This window comes from Xiphophorus maculatus, chromosome 16 (assembly GCF_002775205.1).
Source record: "Xiphophorus maculatus strain JP 163 A chromosome 16, X_maculatus-5.0-male, whole genome shotgun sequence".
Lineage (NCBI taxonomy): Eukaryota > Metazoa > Chordata > Actinopteri > Cyprinodontiformes > Poeciliidae > Xiphophorus > Xiphophorus maculatus.
Window position 1 is genome coordinate 23,243,914 of NC_036458.1, and position 17,568 is coordinate 23,261,481.

The 17,568-nt window shown below is 37.6% G+C and overlaps 1 protein-coding gene across 2 annotated transcripts in view; it reads right to left on the minus strand.

The window, feature by feature from the left end:
- The window catches only part of LOC102223755 (thyroid hormone receptor alpha), a 68,127-nt gene that overhangs the window by 32,176 nt on the left and 18,383 nt on the right, over positions 1-17,568 (minus strand). The gene's annotated exons all lie outside the window — the stretch shown is intronic.

The following is a 17,568-nucleotide window of genomic DNA, read 5'->3' on the forward strand; positions in this document are numbered from 1 at the left end:
ACCAGGATACTTAAAAGGCTACATTTATTTATGTTTTTTATGAAATATGAGGATCAATAGTCATGTAAAAAAAGTTTTTTATTTTCATTTTATTGAAAAAAGTTTTCTAAAAACATTACTTCCCTTCTTCTTGTTCCTTGAGATGATTACCCTAATAAGTAACCACCTGATTCTGACTGCCTATCAGTTTCATAACCATAACCATCAAAATATGCAGAAAAACAATTTTACATTTCGAGATTCAAGATTGTCTTGTTTTCCATACCAACAAATCAAAGAAAAAGTCAACACAGGATCAACCTGAGTTCTGTCTGCGCTGACGTTTGCCATTTTAAAAAGACTTTGTTGACCTTTCTTGCAAAATACTTCCCACAGAGCTTCGCCTGGTAAACAACCATGACAACATCTGCAGTTTCTCCTTCTCAGCTTCTGACTCCGTCAGCGTAGTCATGGTAACTTGGTGTCCCCTTTTTTTTCGTCATTCAAACGTTTGTGAGGACGGCCTGATCTGGCTAGATTTTTCTTAGTGATGGATTTAACTGAACTCCAGGGGATGTTCAGGGCCTTAAATTGTTTTTTTGTTTTTTTATCTAATGGTAATGGTAGCCAGGGATACTGGTGAACCAGTGAATGGACCTTTTAGAACCGGGTGTCTTGAGAAACATTGAATGCACTCAAGTCAATTCTAGTAACTCATCTAGAAAGATGGCACCTGTTGGCTGGACCTCTGTTGAATTAGGTCAGTTTATGCAGTCACTTATTAAATATGATTGCAAAATAAGATTTATTCATGACCACTGCTTCTTCTACGGCTCTGATACATTCTCCTCTCCAGTGTAGCACCATTTGCTGTTTTTTTCAACTTTTAACTTGATGTTCTGACAGTCTTTGAGAGATCAAGCCCAGAACTGTAAAGCAGCAGTTTAAAAAAAGATGCTGCGCTTTCTGTCCACAGGCTGCTACTTTCAAGCACGGGTTGAGACTTCAGTAGATAACATGGAGACTGAATGTTGAACAGCTACGCTGCTCTGGTTTATCCATTAGCCTTCAACCCTGTTCTCATAAGGAACATTTAAAGCCATGTTTTACTGTGATAGCTCACCCACTGATGCCTCCAATCCTGCTATAAATAATTAATGAGCGCGAAACAGCAGTGGAGCTACAAAGACATCATTTGCACCCCCGTTAAGTGCTAAAAGACTTCAGCAAACATGCTGTGATAAAAGCTGGGTATTTATTAGCTGGCACACATGGAACAATTTCAATAATCATAAACAACCCCGAAATGTACCAGCCAGTCTTGTTTTTTGTACTAGCCAGTCACATCCAAATTTCCAACAGAAATGTCAGCAATATCCTCTGCTAATGCTTTTATTATTAAACTAGAGTTGTATATGGAGGAAGAGGAGCGGTAGGACAGGGATATATCTGAGGAAGAGCTCATAGCTTAGAGGAAGGACGATGAAAAAGTGTAGATCACAGCGGCCGTCACGGTGCGAGATTTTCCATGAGGATATTTCTAACACTTCTTGATATTTAAGAACATATTCAGTGGGTGGAGTGCTGAACTGACGGGGACCCTTTCCCCCTGAACGCCCACAGACCGCCGATTCATGGCTGGACACCCAAACTTGGCTTAAGCCACTGTTATTTCAGTTTGGTCATTCAGAAAGGTCAAGAAGATGCATGGGGCAGAAATATTGAATCTACCAATCCCATGGCAGCAACCGAATTCAATTAGACATCTAAACGTGGTGAAGACAGCCTACTAATGTTCGAAGTGAGCTGTCGAAAGAGACAGAAAGGGAATTTAGGTTACTTTGAACTGGGCATGTCTGGTTTGCAGAGTTGGGGACTCGAGACTTGAAGACTTGGAATCTTGGAGACTTGGAATCAAAGACTTGAGACTTGACTTGGATTTGAGATCAAAGACTTGACTTTAGATGAAAAACTTGATCTCAGACTCTATAACGTCACAATATGTAAAAATTTAATAAAATCAGTCTTCAACATGCACGAAAACCTTATTATGCAAAATTTAATAAAATCCTTGAACACATTTTGTAATACTTTCTGCTGCATTATACAATTTTATTACATTTTGTGCAGGTTGTGCAGAGGTAGACCAGCATGTTCTAGGATTTCTCTTTTGTTGTTGGTAAAAAAAAACCCACAACAACCCACCAGACACTTCTGTTAGCAACAGAATTATGTCTTTGTTTTGGTTGTATTTACCCAGAATTCCCTGCACTACAGTGCACTTCTTGTTTTTGGAGCGGTCTCTGGTCCGCTTGGCGTTTACATGTACCACAATTCACTTCAACCGGCCCAAAACCAGGGCCTTTATGCGGACCAACGTTCATTTTTTTGGTCTGCATCAGAATTAAGTTTATCTCCTCGAATTAAGCAAATTTTCTAAACGGATTTTTTGAATTCAATTAAAGCAAAAAAAACTGTGCTGCTCTGAGTGCACCATATTGTTTGAAACTAGTGAAAAATGTCCTGAATCTAGCAACAACAAAAAAAAAGAGGACACAGTGTGTTTGAAAAGTAATTTGATTAAAATGTTTAGAAGATGAAACCAAATGTTCCTACCTGGTTTGCAGAATTTATGGCTCAGTGTAAGAATGCAAATTAACTCCAGTTTTATTTCTTTGAAAACCCTTTTTTTTTTAACAAGACTCATGTAGTTTGAACCATATTAAGACTCCATGGAGGTAGATCTGCTTTTACAATACAACCTGTGTTCCTTATTTACTGCTCCAGTCCTGCGTCTATTAAGAGGAAAGCAACTGCAGCCAAATCTAATTCGCTATAAGCTGCTTACAAGCACACAGGCTTAATTGCTTTGGGAGTTTTAATGTTTTCCATTTTTGAATGTTCCAAACGTCAGCTGAGCTCTGTAAAAGACTCAACCTGTGTAGGTCACTGCTAGAAGTGTTCTCTAGACTCTCAAAGCTCATCCATGAGTTGAGTTTTGAGAGAGTAAATAACGACTTTGTGTCAGATTTTTAACGTTTTTAAGAATGAGAGCCGGCCATCGGCCATCGGATATGCAAGTGGCCTGCGTCACATTCGCAAAAACTCAGAGCTGTATTGTTCAGACTGCCACGAAAAGATCAGATACAGGTCGCATTAATGCAAAAAAAAAAAAAAAAAAAGTGAATTGGGTCACGTCAGGCTGCAGAGTGAACACAGCCTTAGCAGTTTGAATCTGAAAATACATCAACAGCAACAACACGCTAGTGAAAGCAATTAGCGCCTATCACCAGACATCAAGTTTGTTTCCTCCAAATAAAACCAGAAGCTTAAACAGTCTTTGGAGAGCTACACTGCTGCTCCTACTTGTTAAACCAGAACAGTTAGATAAGGACAGCGCCTTCTTGTTGATACCTTACTGGTAATTGTGTAACTTGTCAGCAATGCAGCGCTCACAGTGGATTATCCTGCTAACACCATGAACTTTTGCCACAGATCAAAATAGTACTGTCTATTTATGGTTTTACACCCTACTAATGAAGATTTCACAAACGCATGAGGCCTTTTAAACTACTCTGCCTTCAAAACAATGGCAGTTCTTTAGTGAATGGCATGCTGGGTAATTCTCTATCCCAGCCCCTCCGTTCCCCAAACACAAACAGAACTCATTTAGTCTCTTCATGGGGCCCATTCAAAACAGAACAGAGTAGACTTTTAATTTGTGACTTTTCAGAGCTATAAGAAAAATAATGTTTTGATCTGAAACAGAGAGACCATCAAGGGTTAAACCAGGTCTGTCAGGAGAATGTTCAGGTATTCAGGCAGAAGCTTGTGGAAAGAAACCCATCTAAAGTCTGAGTTACAGAGCTCCTAGCTAAGACTAAGATTTATAAAAACTTGTGACTTTGAATCAATTCATAAATAAATGTCTGATATGTGTAAGCCTGTCATAATACTCAACTATTAAATAATCACAATTAAAATGAGCTTGATAATTTCCAGTCTGACGATTAATATTTTGTTTACAGAGACATCACAGTCCATTATATTTATGGTTTTGGTTGTAAATGTTTTATTTTGGGTATTTAAAATATGTCCTAGTTCCAATGTGAAGAGTTCTTTATAAAATGAAAGTTAAATGGTGTTTGAGAGAACGAACTTTTATCATTATGCTGTTATCATTAGATCAGTTTAGAATGGCCTCAAAACACCAATACTATCAATTATCGCAATAATTTGCTGGACAATTTATTGTCCAGAAAACGATTAATTGGTATGATAAACAATATCATGACAGGCCTTTTCACATGTATATGGTATCTTTAGTCATTCTGAATAGCGTTGTATTCACAACCATGTTGTGCTGTTTGCTTTATGACATTTTTCTATTTTCTGCTGTTCTATATTTTGTTGTTGAAAATTAGAATTTGTTCTCCATCAAGCCAGCTGTTTTGCAAATGGAAATCTGAAATGTTTGCAAATTTTAGATTTAGAAAAAGAAATAATCCAAGGTACTGAGATTTAATTGGAACAAAAGTAAATCGATATCAAAGTGTTTGCTTTTTTCATAATTAAGTACTACTTTTGGAAGCACTTCAGTTTTTTTTAAAAAATGAAGCGATGGAGAGAAGAATCCAGTTTCACAACAACACTGATGTTGTGTATGAACTTGTCCTCAGATGACCTGCAGTCTGAGGTGCAGCAGACAGAGGCTGCTCTCACAGCCTGCAGCAGGGCGAATGAAGTGGGAATTAGGCATTACTAATGATCACAGTTTATGACAGTGAAAACATCACATGGCATGATGGATGTGGATCATTGGATGCTAATAAATGTCAAATAATGACTATTAGAAATGTTCTGATGTTTCTTTCTTGTTTTGTAAGAGGACTTTGTTAAGCCGTCCTGAGGTGACCTGGATTATATTGGGATTTGTTGCTAATAAAATAAAACTGAATTGAATTAATGTGAATTAGATTTTAGTATTAACATTGATAAAGCCTGAAAGGTGAATCTAGTTCATGTTGTAGACAGGGAAAAAGAGATATTTGCCAGGAGAAAGTATTTATAAGCCTTTAACAGACTATCTTCACAGTGGTGAACAGAGGGGTAAATGTGACTTGTTTTCTATATTTTCTTTCTCACAAAAGTGTTTGTACTGCTGAAAGAAAAAAAAAAGGTTTCTTTGAAGCATTGGGATTGTGACCCAATGTGCAAAGTCAGTTACTAATGTTTTAATGCAAAACACACAGAAATAAAACAACTAAATGAAGGAGATATGGCCATTTGTCAAAAAATAAATAAACAAATAAATAAATTACAATGTAAAAACTCCAAAAATGCCATTTAAAGAATGAGGATTTTTTTCATGACTTTAACTTTTGGAATAAACATGAAAATTGGCATGAAATTCAAGGTTTTAATTTTTTGTTCTGGCAACTTGTTCCAGGTTTTCCCCTGGCGTGCCAAATATCTCTCTACAGAAATGTAAGAAGCAGGAAGTAAATGTTAAAGTGAAGAAACCGCCCAGTTTTACACACACACACACACACACACACACACACACACACACACACACGCCCCCCCCCCACACGTATATATATATATATATATATATATATATATATATATATATATATATATATATATATATATATATATATATATATATATACACACACAATATTTTTGTATCACCATTAAACGATAAGTATTTTGCTGCTCGTTTTTGAATAGTGGATGCACTATTTTATAGACAGAAAACTGTCAAAACGAAAGAAAAGACGGCAACGTTTTATTGCCCCATAGATTTTTCCAGAAATTCCATCAGCTTAGTTTCTGTCATGACTTGAAACAAACGTTCTGTAGCTGCAGGACAGAAAAGTGAGAGTAAAGCTGAGGCGCTGACGCCCACTTTCACTTATGAGACAGCAGATGGCATCAGAGTATGAAACACAATATAATAGTTGTTTTGTCTTTGTGTCGTACTTCAGGATACGCAAATCCCCAATGAACTACAATCAGACGGGTAAACCTGCCTCTAAAGCCTAAACTGTTAAGTTCTAAAATGAAACTAGAGAGGAACGTTGTTATTACTAAAGCCAGTTTGCTTCACTCAATCTTCTTTTTTTTATATTTGAAGCTAACATAAAATGATCAAAGAATGAAAAGAAAAAGAAAATCTCACATCAAACAACACCATGATCTAAGAAGACTGAAAAAAAAAAAAAATCATAAGACACGTTTTATGAGCTGGGATTTGTTTTTGAATTCAGTCTCAAATATGAAAACATTCCACACCAAGCTTGGTTTCACAGTCTATTGAAAGCGAAGTACATCTGCACTAAAGCAAGGTGAACAGATGAGCACACACACACGCACACACACGCACACACACGCACACACACACACCCCTTGTATCGGCACGCCGTGGATGAGATCCAAGGCTATTAGGCCAAATGTGGATCTATCAAAGATAAGTGATTCTCCTTCATCAAACTCTTCTTACCTTCCCAGTCATCTTTTACTGTCGTCCAACTCATCATCTATTCGCTTTAACTTTCTATCCAATCTTTCATCTTTCTGTCATTCTGCTGAGCTTCATTTGACGCCAACATAACTTAAAGAGCAACAGTTTCTCTGGCCTTATGAAATATGGTCAAAAGAAGGAGGAAAACAAACTTCCCTTTGATCGAGCCAAGATATAAAAGTTGTGAAAGAAGTCGCTTTTGCAGTTCCAGAAAGGATCCGATAATGCTCCGACGTTCAAACCACCGCATTAGGTGGCTTATAATGCTAAAAGGCCAAGTGGCACCGGAGGATAACAAGGCCGTCAATAATGTAGAGTGCAGCTCCGCATTAAGTGATATCAGCAGTTTAAGACTTGACACTCCCGGGGCGTAGATGTCAAGACTTAGAAGGCCAGGACAGGGTAAAGCGATTACCAATTCCTGAGCCAAACCCTTTTTAGATGGTAGGACTTAATGACTGTTTGGAGATGAGCGCTAGGTGCTTCAAGGTAGCCAAGGTGGCTGAAAGTACTTGATAGGTTTCATTGAGATGAAACTCATTAACTGGAGTGCTCGCAACATCAAGGTTTCAAAATAAACCTACTTGAGAAAAAAATAAGTGTCATCATGCTGAATTTTCTGAATTAGTGCCATGGCAGAAGGTTCTGCCTGCTGTCTTTATTCTACAAAAACTATTATGTGAGTTTGTGTGAGGTTATGAGCTGGAAGCTCCTTAGCTGTGGTTGATGTCACTAAGGTGAATGGCTGCCCCAGTCTCAGGGTTTTTTCAGCCTCTAACAGGATTGTCCTATATTTAGCTCCATCCATCTCCTCATCAGTCCTGATGCTTCCTCCATCTATAAGAGACACACCTATGTCAGGCTGCTGATGTTACCTTTTTAAATTTTGCAGAATCATTGAGCACATAGTCCATACGATCTGACAGATGAAACGGCACCAGCTAGGTGCTAAATGTCACAGAGACACTAGAAAGTTCTGGGAATGTGTCTTGAAAATAAAATCTCTGATTTTTTCCAAATCAAATTCAATTTTAATCAAGTTTTTTCCTGACTTTCTTTTCTTAAGAAGGGACAAATCCTGCAAAAAAACCTTTTTTAGCCCTTAAATACATTTTGCTGCTTAGTTGGATTCACCAGTGGAGAAAAGTTGAATTCAGCCTCTCTTGGTGCGGCGTAGATATTTTATATTCTGTTTGGGTTATATTTTTGAAACAGTTCAGTTTTCTCTGTACTCTCTGTACTACAGAAAATTGAATAATTAGGTTACAGAAACTGCTAATTTCGTGGACGTCCAGCTAGCCAATTTTGCAAATCCGCCATTTTTATTTCTGATAAAGATTTTGTAGTCCAACTTCAACGATGCCAAAGCTACAAGTGATGAAGTCAAAATGTTCAGTAGTTGGGTGTATTAACCCACACAATTTATTACACTTTCCAAGAAATTAAACAGTCATAAACAGTTAATCTAATTAATCACTAAAATCGATTTATAAGGAGGAAAAAGGCAGGAAAATAGGGATTCATCATAAGTTCTACATTATACTCTAATGTATAATGTTACCGTAGAACATTATACATTATACTGTTTACAAATATATTCTATTCTAATATTGTGCTATCATAGTACAGATCCACTAAATAAGAAAATACATACTTTGTCTGTGTGAACATCTTTGACAACAACAGGAGAATAAAACATCAGGACCTTTGGCAGCCAGTCCAGGTCATTATTTAACTCTCTGAAACGGAGGAACGTCACCTAATCCCTCCAGATACCAAGGAAACAGTTTGCTTTGTTTTTTTCAGTGAATGGACAATGTCTGCCTTTATTAGTTCCTTTTAACACAATAGTTATGAGTGTTCTCAAGAATGTGCCGAAATACAGATCCAATGCTGATCACTTATCAGGGATAGTCGAGCAAAAATGTCTGTATTTTTAGCACTGTGCGCACGGAGGGGGGGGGGGACGAAGCCAAAGCAAGAGTCTGTGCAGTATTACAACGAGGCAAACTCCGATGTGGGCATTCGTGGCAATGAAATATTCAGTAAATTGTGGTATGTAATAATGGCCCTTTGCTTTATTTTATGACATATTGGACTGTGAGGGAATAAATGCCCACGTTCTGTTCCAAAGCATCCTGAAAGGAGCTTTGCTGTAGCGCCAGACCGAACACCAGACATTGATGGCCATCAGTAATCAAAGACATTGCCTTAAAAGTGGGAATGAGATAAAATACAATACAAAACCATATTATTGTTAGAGGAAAGTTTTTCTACAGCAGAATAATGTGGCATAAATGGTATTTTCATATCTTTAGTTTGTTCAAAGGCAAGACGTTTAGGTTTAATACCATTTGGTAAAAGAACTATTACAAGGACAATATTGTATATTTTCCAGCCAAATAGAGCCATTTTATAGTACAATCACGTAACCATGTTACCTTTAATTGTTATTTTTATAACAACTAAAAGTTGTTATAAAATGTTTGTGATTTAAAAACTAAAGCTTTTTTAAGCTGTATATATGAAACATGACTTAAAAGAAAATTAACTTTGTAATTTAACGCGCTGATGTTGGCTGTCTGTTTCTTTAAAACCTCTTGTTCTTTCACTTTCACTAGATGTTTGCTAATTGCCGCTGGCTAGTCTGAAGGAGCTGAGTGGACGAGTCATGGAGGAGAGCTGCTCTGTGAGGTACTAGCTCTGAAGTTTGGAAACTGCAGCTCAGAGGAGGAGCTTCGTCCAAGAAGGCGGGGCTTGGTCGAACCAGGTGTTTTGCATTGCTGACTGGTTGCCATTGGAGATAAAAGGAGCTCTCAAACATACATGACAGAACGTAAGCAACACTCCAGGTATGTTTTTGATGAGGGAATACCACTTTAACATGTTGTATAGCTAAAAAAAATATAGATTTTTTTTTTTACATAATACCGCCCTTTTAAGACATGTATACAGAACTATGCAGTTTAGAGACATAACTTTACAATTATACAGACACTCTTCCTCTTGGATGCTGCTTGTGTGAAACTAAGGATTGAAAGTAAAGATTCAATTTTATCCATTTGTTTCTCCATTTAGATGACTTTTAGCATTTAGCTGAATGAAATAGCTACAGTTATATGACCTGGGATTGAACTGGATTAGCTGGATTGTGTCTAATGGGATCTGAATTGAACTTTGGTCTTCTCTGTCCAGTGCCCTGAGATGGCCTCTGTTGTGAACCAGAGCTAAAATAATGGAGTGAACTGGACTGAACTCTGAAGAGAATCGAGCTGAACTTTGTCCTCAGTTTGTTAAACCAACATATTTAAACAGGGTCACAGAGAGGGACGGTGCCAATTAAAGAGGAACCAAAACAATCAGCAGGTTGGCCCAGGGATTCACGGTGCTTTGCAAAAGTTTTACAGTTTCTTATGTTGCAACACGAAACTTGATTTTATTCTATGTGTATGGACAAATATGATACATGTTCTGCTATATTTCTTTACAAATATAAACAAAAAGGTTGCCAGAGACATATAGTTGACATTTGTCTTCTGTGATGCCCTTATGCGTATATTACAACTTGCATTCAGAAAATGTTTTTGCTTGTTCTCCTTTGCAAAATTCAAAATTCAAATAAATTTTTTTTAAAAAGCAAGCTAAAAGAGTACATACATATGAATATATAAGTTTCCCACATATTCTGGATTTAATTTAGATCTTGACTTTGAATAGGCCATTCTGTTTGTTTTATCTACACCTACAGTACAGACCAAAAGTTTGGACACACCTTTTAATTCAATGAGTTTCCTTTATTCTCATGATTATTGACATTGTAGATTCACCCTGAAGGCATCAAAACTATGAATAACACATGTGGAAATATGCACTAAACAAAAAAGTGTAAAACAACTGAAAATACCTCCTTATATTCTAGTTTCTTCAAAGTAGCAACCTTTTGCTGTGATTACTGCTTTGCACACACTCTGCATTTTCTTGATGAGCTTCAAGAGGTCGTCACCTGAAATGGTTTTCACTTCATAGGTCAACCTGCCCTGTCAGGTTAATAAGTGGGATTTCTTGCCTTATAAATAGTCATGAAAATAAAGAAAACCCATTGAATTAGAAGGTGTGTCCAAACTTTTGGTCTGTACTGTAGGTCTAGCAAATGGCTCCAGCTCTTTCCGACACTCTGCCTTCAGGAAGTCGTCACATTAACATTCCTCCATTAAGCGTTTTTGTTATTACTAGTGTTGGACTGAAAAGTAGTTTGTAAGATGAGCTTGGTGGATGCGCAGTTCCACCAGGTGTTTGCTAATTGCTGCTGGCTAGTCTGAAGGAGCAGAGGGGGGGAGGGCTGCTCTGTGAGGCTCTGAGGAGAAGCTGGGTGGAAAAGGCTCGGTGAGAGCAGCCGTTTTGCACAGCTGAATGGTTGCCATGGAGACTAAAGGATTTCTCCAACATGTATTAAAGAATCAAAGCCACTCTGCAGGTATGTCTTTGATGAGGGAATACATTTATAATATAATGTAAATCTCAAAAAGTCAATTTTACATAATACTGCCTCTTAAGTTTGTGGTTGAAACATGACAAAGTTAAATACTTTTGTATAACAGTATATACAGCAGTCATCTATACGACCTGGGTAATTTGGACATGACTGTAATAGCAAATATTTTCAACTTCTTTAACCTTCTAAATTAGTTTCCTAAGTTTTACTCACTTTTTTTTCCAATTAAACTGTATTAGATGTTTTAACTTCTAAACAACTGTTGGTAAAGACAGAGATATATATATATATTTTAAAAAATCAGATGCTTTATTCCAAGTGAACGCTCTTCCATTGTGGAAACAAAGTTTTCCCTTTTCTTCTCTAACCTGGTTCTTCCCATTCCTCCATGTGCCAACAAGCATGGTCTCCTCCTCCTCTCCTCCCTCGCTCCACTTCCAGCCTTTTATTTACAGCAATCATCCTCTCTGTGTGTTCATTGTTCGCCTGCTCTCATTGACTATGTATGGCTGCAGCTTCTTCGCCAGCGCCTGTAATTAACCAGCGATGGAAGCGTGTGGATGCGTGGGCACCTCTAATATCGGAGTTCTGGATGTGACAGAGTCAGAGTTAGGGTATGTGTATGTTGCTGGGAAAGTGTGAGGTCTGAAAATGTTTCACCTCTCTTCAGCTGATGAAGGATGAAACGAAGAGAGAACAATTGCAGAGTTACTTAAAAATAAATGCCCCTTTTCCGAGCAACGCACAAGGATTATAAAGTATTCAGGTTCCACGTGAAGCCGCAGCTCCATCAGATCAGTTCTTCATGAACTTCTGGAATTGGAACCACACACTAACAAGGATTTAACTTTCACTTTCGAGTCAATGTAGACTATACAAATATATAAAAAGGGAACTAAAAATATAATTTTTTTTGTGAAGATATTCTGTGTGTATGCAATGGTTTTGCAAAAGAGGAAGTGAAAGTTGAAAAGATTTCCATGTTTTAGGTAGAGACGCACTGATCCGATATTAATATCTGTATCTGTCCCGAAATCGGAAAAAAAATCCAGATCGCATATCGGTGATGATGTGCCCAATCCATAAAGGCAGATCTATTTGGTCTAATCCTATGGTTTGTGCTCTGCAATATGTTATGTTTTGTTATTTATTTTAAATTATATTTAGAATCCTAATTACACTTCCTGAACCATTTGAAAGAAGGTTTGTCGCGGTTTATTTTTACATGTTTAACCTACGTATGTGGTCAACCTATTGTTTTGATCAGTTTCAGTTCCTTCATTGATTATTTTACATTGGCTGTTCTACTCCTAATTCCACCGACTGAACAAATGAAAGTTGTTTTTACATGTTTGACCAAGCTTGTGAAGCTATCAGTGTATTTAAATGTGCTGCACTAGTGTAGAGTTATCACATACATTTGTAATTCAGTACATTGATGTCTGTGTTTAAAAAAATAAACGTTTTAAGTCAATGCAGCTGTTTCTGTATTGACTCAGTATCAGTTGATGCTATACCTCAGATATCGGTATCAGAAGCGCACTGAGTCAAACAAACCAAACCCTTTATATATATATATAAACACTTTTTTTTAATTTAAGCTCAAGCACCCATTCCCTTCCCTGCTGCAGCATAACATTTTTGAAAACAGAAGCAAACACATATAGTATAAAAAATATAATAGAAAAACCTTGTTTGGATAAAATCAATAATTTTTTCATGGTTCAAGACTTGCTAGAAAATAACTAAAAGCTAATCGGTGTACAAAAGCTAAATAAACTCCACCACTAACCTCTGAAATCGAAGCGGTGCAGCTGTATCCGACTCCGACCAGCTTCTCCACGTCCTCCTCCTGTTCCCTCTCCATCCTCCCTCTACTCTCCCTCTTTAATGATCAGCTGCTGTGACGGCTGCCAGGAATCTAAGTCTGTGATGGCTGACCTTCGTTTCGCCTCTTCCCTCCATTTAAGTGGAAGTGTTGGAGCGACTGGTTCCCCCCCGTCGCCGTGCCCTGTTGGGTTTTATTCAATGAGCGGAGGCCACGGCTCCATCTGTAGCTGCAGAACTGGCCCTGCTGATGCTAACACGTAGGAACAATCAGAATGTGACACCGCTGATCTAACGAGGCCCGAATGCAGGCTTGGTGGGGAACTAAAACAATCCCTCGTTGTGTCGCTCTTTTACTTAGATGAACCATAGTTGTTTGTTTCAAGCTTTTTATGTCCAATTTATGGATTTCATAAGGTGGAAGTGGTTTAACCACAGAGATAGAACCGATTAAATAATTTTTTTTAAAACCAGGTTGGACTAATTTTCAAGGCTTCATATTTATCAGCCCAAACAGTGTGCAGTTATGGAGTAAATGAAAACAATTTCACATCCAGTCTGTTACAGTTTTATGTTTTCAGGCTTGATGCTGTTTTATGACAATTATTAAACGGTCGGCTGAACACAGCGCTGACTGACCAGCTACTTTAACCACCTGCTCCACTGATGACCTCTGCCTTTTTTTTATTAACTGGACCGAAACACACCCAATCGTTATTTAATCTTTATTATAAAAAATAAGTTAAAATAGCCTAGTGAAATATGACTTGCAATGATGATTTTTCTGGTTGACTGCCAGTCAAATTTAAGCTCCTTTGCTCAAGCTAACGTAGAAAGCACTAATGGAAGAGTTTCTGAGAAGAAAGAGGCCGAATGAAACCCTAAAAACTCCTGACCAACTAAAAGCAGAAGGTATTTATGCTCAACAAATGTAATAACTATTGAATTACTAAAAAGTGAATAAAGCTGCCTTAAAGCTGCAGTGTGTAACTTCTATATAGAAAATATTTTGAATATATTTGTTAAAAGCGTCAGCACGTGTTGACAGTGTAACATGAGAGATAATCTGCCTGTACTTTCTTCCGGTGGTCCCACTGCCATCTGCAGAAACACACCGCTCTCCGTCAGAAACACAGCTGCAAAACACAGCAAAAAAACTGCGGTTCTACTCAGAACTCTTCAAGTAGCATGAATTTGGCTTCACTCGGTTAAGATTCACTAAGGGCAACAAAAAGTTCATTTTCTTTTTTTAAAAAAGGAATTATTTCTTTATTTGTTAAATAAATACATTTATTTTAATGTGGTGGTTAAATAAAAAACTTATAGACTCCATCTGTAGAATCTATAGTACCATTTTTTCATTTGATTAATTGTCAGAATAATCGATTACTAAAATAAATGTCAGTTGCAGGTCTATTTCCATGCAGCAGTTTTGTTAAAAAAAATAAAAACATTAGGCAACATGGAAAATTATACTTACATCTTTGTAATGCAAACCGACAGCTTTGTGCCCGTGTGACTCAACTGACTGGAGTTGGTCTCCTCCATGTCTAGGAGGTGACTGAATAGTTCACAGATTTTCTATCTCATATCCTGTCAGGACATGGTGGCAGTTTTGACAAATATGAAAATAAACGTTTTTATAAATGGTACATTCTGCAGTTTTAAAGAAATGTGTATCACAACAAGATTGTGGTACTGTTATGTAAAGACGTTGTGGAGTTGCAGGATTTTACTGATTGTTGTTGAGCACACGCACACACACGCAGCCCCACCCACCTACACACCCACACGCCCACCTGCAGACAACAGTTAACTTTTGACTGTTTAACAATATTTTTAGCAAGAATTTTTTTTTTTCCAATTTTAATTATGTTCATTGCTATTTTTTTTCCGATTCATTTATTTTTTAGTATTTTTTGTACTTGCACCAGCAACATTTGCATAAATGTATATATTTATAGTAGCATTTATAGTTTTTATGTGTATTTCTGTAGCCAAGCAACAACATTTTGTTGCCAGCTTCACTGTTGTGTCTTTGTGCAACGACAATAAAGTAAGTCCGTCATTCCTGTTATTGAGCATCCTTAAGCCTCCAGTCCAGCCTTCATCTTGTCTGCTCACCTTATATGACCTTCAGATCCCTTCTCACCCATCCAGCATTTTATTTTATCTCTGAAAGTCTTTTTGAAAATGCTTTATTATTGAAAATGGGTAATAAACCTTGAGCTGGCTCAACTTATATCCCACTGCTCAGCTCTTCTCAGCATCCCAAGGATGTGAGATTTATTTGGTTTTAGAAATTCTTCTTGACCTTATAATTCACACGGAGGAAAAAAAAGAAAGCAAATATAAACTGCATATAGACTGTTGCTTTCCAAAAGCCGGGTCCATGTTCTAAAAACTTGGACAAAGAACAACTTTGTGGAAACTTGTTTGTTTAATGGAATGACAAGAGATCTGAGATCAAATGAGTGTTTAATGACCAATAAGATACGGTTATTAACACATTTGTCACCACTTTGCTATTTCTTTTCAAAATTCGCTATTATAAAACCCAGTATATTTTATTCTCTGACCAAAAAAAACTGATTCCACATGAACATCCTCTGGGTTATCAAAATAATCCATCCTTGCACATCTAAAACATTTTTTAAACATTCTCTTTTGCATCAAAATTGATAGAAACTGACCCACTCTTATTTGTGCCGGCAACAACGCTCCAATGACAGACACATTCTCTGTCCTCCCCACAGCCTCTCCAGACCAAGACAATTTACGTCTGAAAGTTTTCAATTCTACTAACAGAAAAAAAACACATGTAGCCTCATTAGGTAACAAGGCAAACACAACAACGTTGCTTGGAGGTACTTTCCCTCTGAAGTCAGACAGAGAAATGCCAAACAATGCCTCATGCTAGTATGCTAGCTCTACAACACTGATGCTAGAGGACAACCTGAAAAGGTCAATAAAGCTCCTGCAACTGCAACAGTGAAGTAGTAAACCCCCCTGGATGACATAAGCTAACACTGTCTGTGAAAAATATTACCTTCATGGACACAAGACAGGACCATGAAAACCTTTCATTCTACTGTGGTACGAATTAAGGAATTACAACTGTATTTAGCTGACAGCTCAGACGGCTACTAAACAGTGACACAACAGCTGTATTACAAGCAAAAATTTAAGAGCATTTTGATGTATCACATTAGAAAAGGTTGATGTAAGCAACAAAAGGTCTTTATGCTCGCTTTAGATGGTTTTTGGCTTTGTGGAAAGACAGATGTAACACGCTAAAGGGGAGCTGGAAACACATTTGCCAAATAAGTTCCGACGTAGCGAACACCAGAATCCACTGGTGGGTTTGAGCCTTACCAGAGCCATGAAAGGTTTGTCAGTCCAAACCTCCAGGGCTGAGGGGAGGACCATCAGCCCTGAGTGGCCACCTGGTGGCGCTCTGGGCTGGGGTGAGAGCAGTAATGGCTGTCTGTGCCTTACCAGAGCCATGTACTTCAAAAGCTTTTCCAAGCCTCCAGCTCAGAGGGAAGAACTTGCTTCATTTGTCTGAGATGTGGGCTCCATGCTAGTTTACACCCTCTATATCTACTTTACTTCAGCCATGGTACTTTGCTGAATTTTAATTCAAGTTTGTCAATTTTAATAATGACAAACTTGAATGCCTTTGTCATTCAAGTTTCCTCAAAACTTAAATGACAAAGGCATGAAAACACAGCTGGTAGGGTTGCTAGATATTAGGCGATAACATTGGTAAATATTGTGATGATAATATCGGGTTTGATATGCGTCTGGTTCCTTCTTTCCTTTCCTTCTAATTTGTGCTTCCTACTACATGTAGGGTGCACATGTAATTAGAAATTTGGGTGTGAGCTTTTGCTACTGTGAGACTGTCCTACTGACTAAATATTGCATCAGTAAGAAAAATACAGCTTCACAACTCATAAAATATATTAATCAACAATTACTGCTCTCCAAACAGTCCTTTGCGATTTGGATATTGCACACACTGATCTTGCAATAACGATATACTTTCAATATTGTGCAGAGCTAATAGCTAGTAGAATAAAGCAGTCTGCCGTACGTTTACTTGTGAACCCATGGAGGCTAACTACGGTGGCCGACAGGTGCAAATGCGCAGCAAAAGAGAAAACATGCAAACAAAAAAGACACCCCCGAATGAAATGCAGCAAACAAAAAGAGAGACGCAAACACCCCCGAATGAAATGCAGCAAACAAAAAGTGTTGAAAACGGAAGTGCTCCAGACCACTAGGGGGAGTCAAAGAAAATAGTATTCATTTCTATGGGACCAGATGCAAGATTCTTCTTCTTCTTCTTCTTGGTATTTATTGGCGGTTGGCAACAAACTTACAGTAGCATTACCGCCACTTACCAGTATGGAGTGTGGTTCGAGATGGTCTATAAACTTTCACTTTCTACCTTTTCCCTCCATTAACTCCTGATTAAACATACCCCCACACATACACACCTGCTTATATTATCCAACTTGCTTATAACTTTATATACCCCTCTTTGATATTCTTTACACATTCACACCCAACTTGCTCTACTCATATCCTATGAAATAGCTTTGTTTTTTTAAGATACCGAATAATTATTTGAATATGTCTACTCCCGAAATCTCTCCTCAAAAATTCTATTAAATTAAACCTTTCTTTAATACCTACACACTCTCTCAGCATGCATCTTCTCTCTTCTTCATAC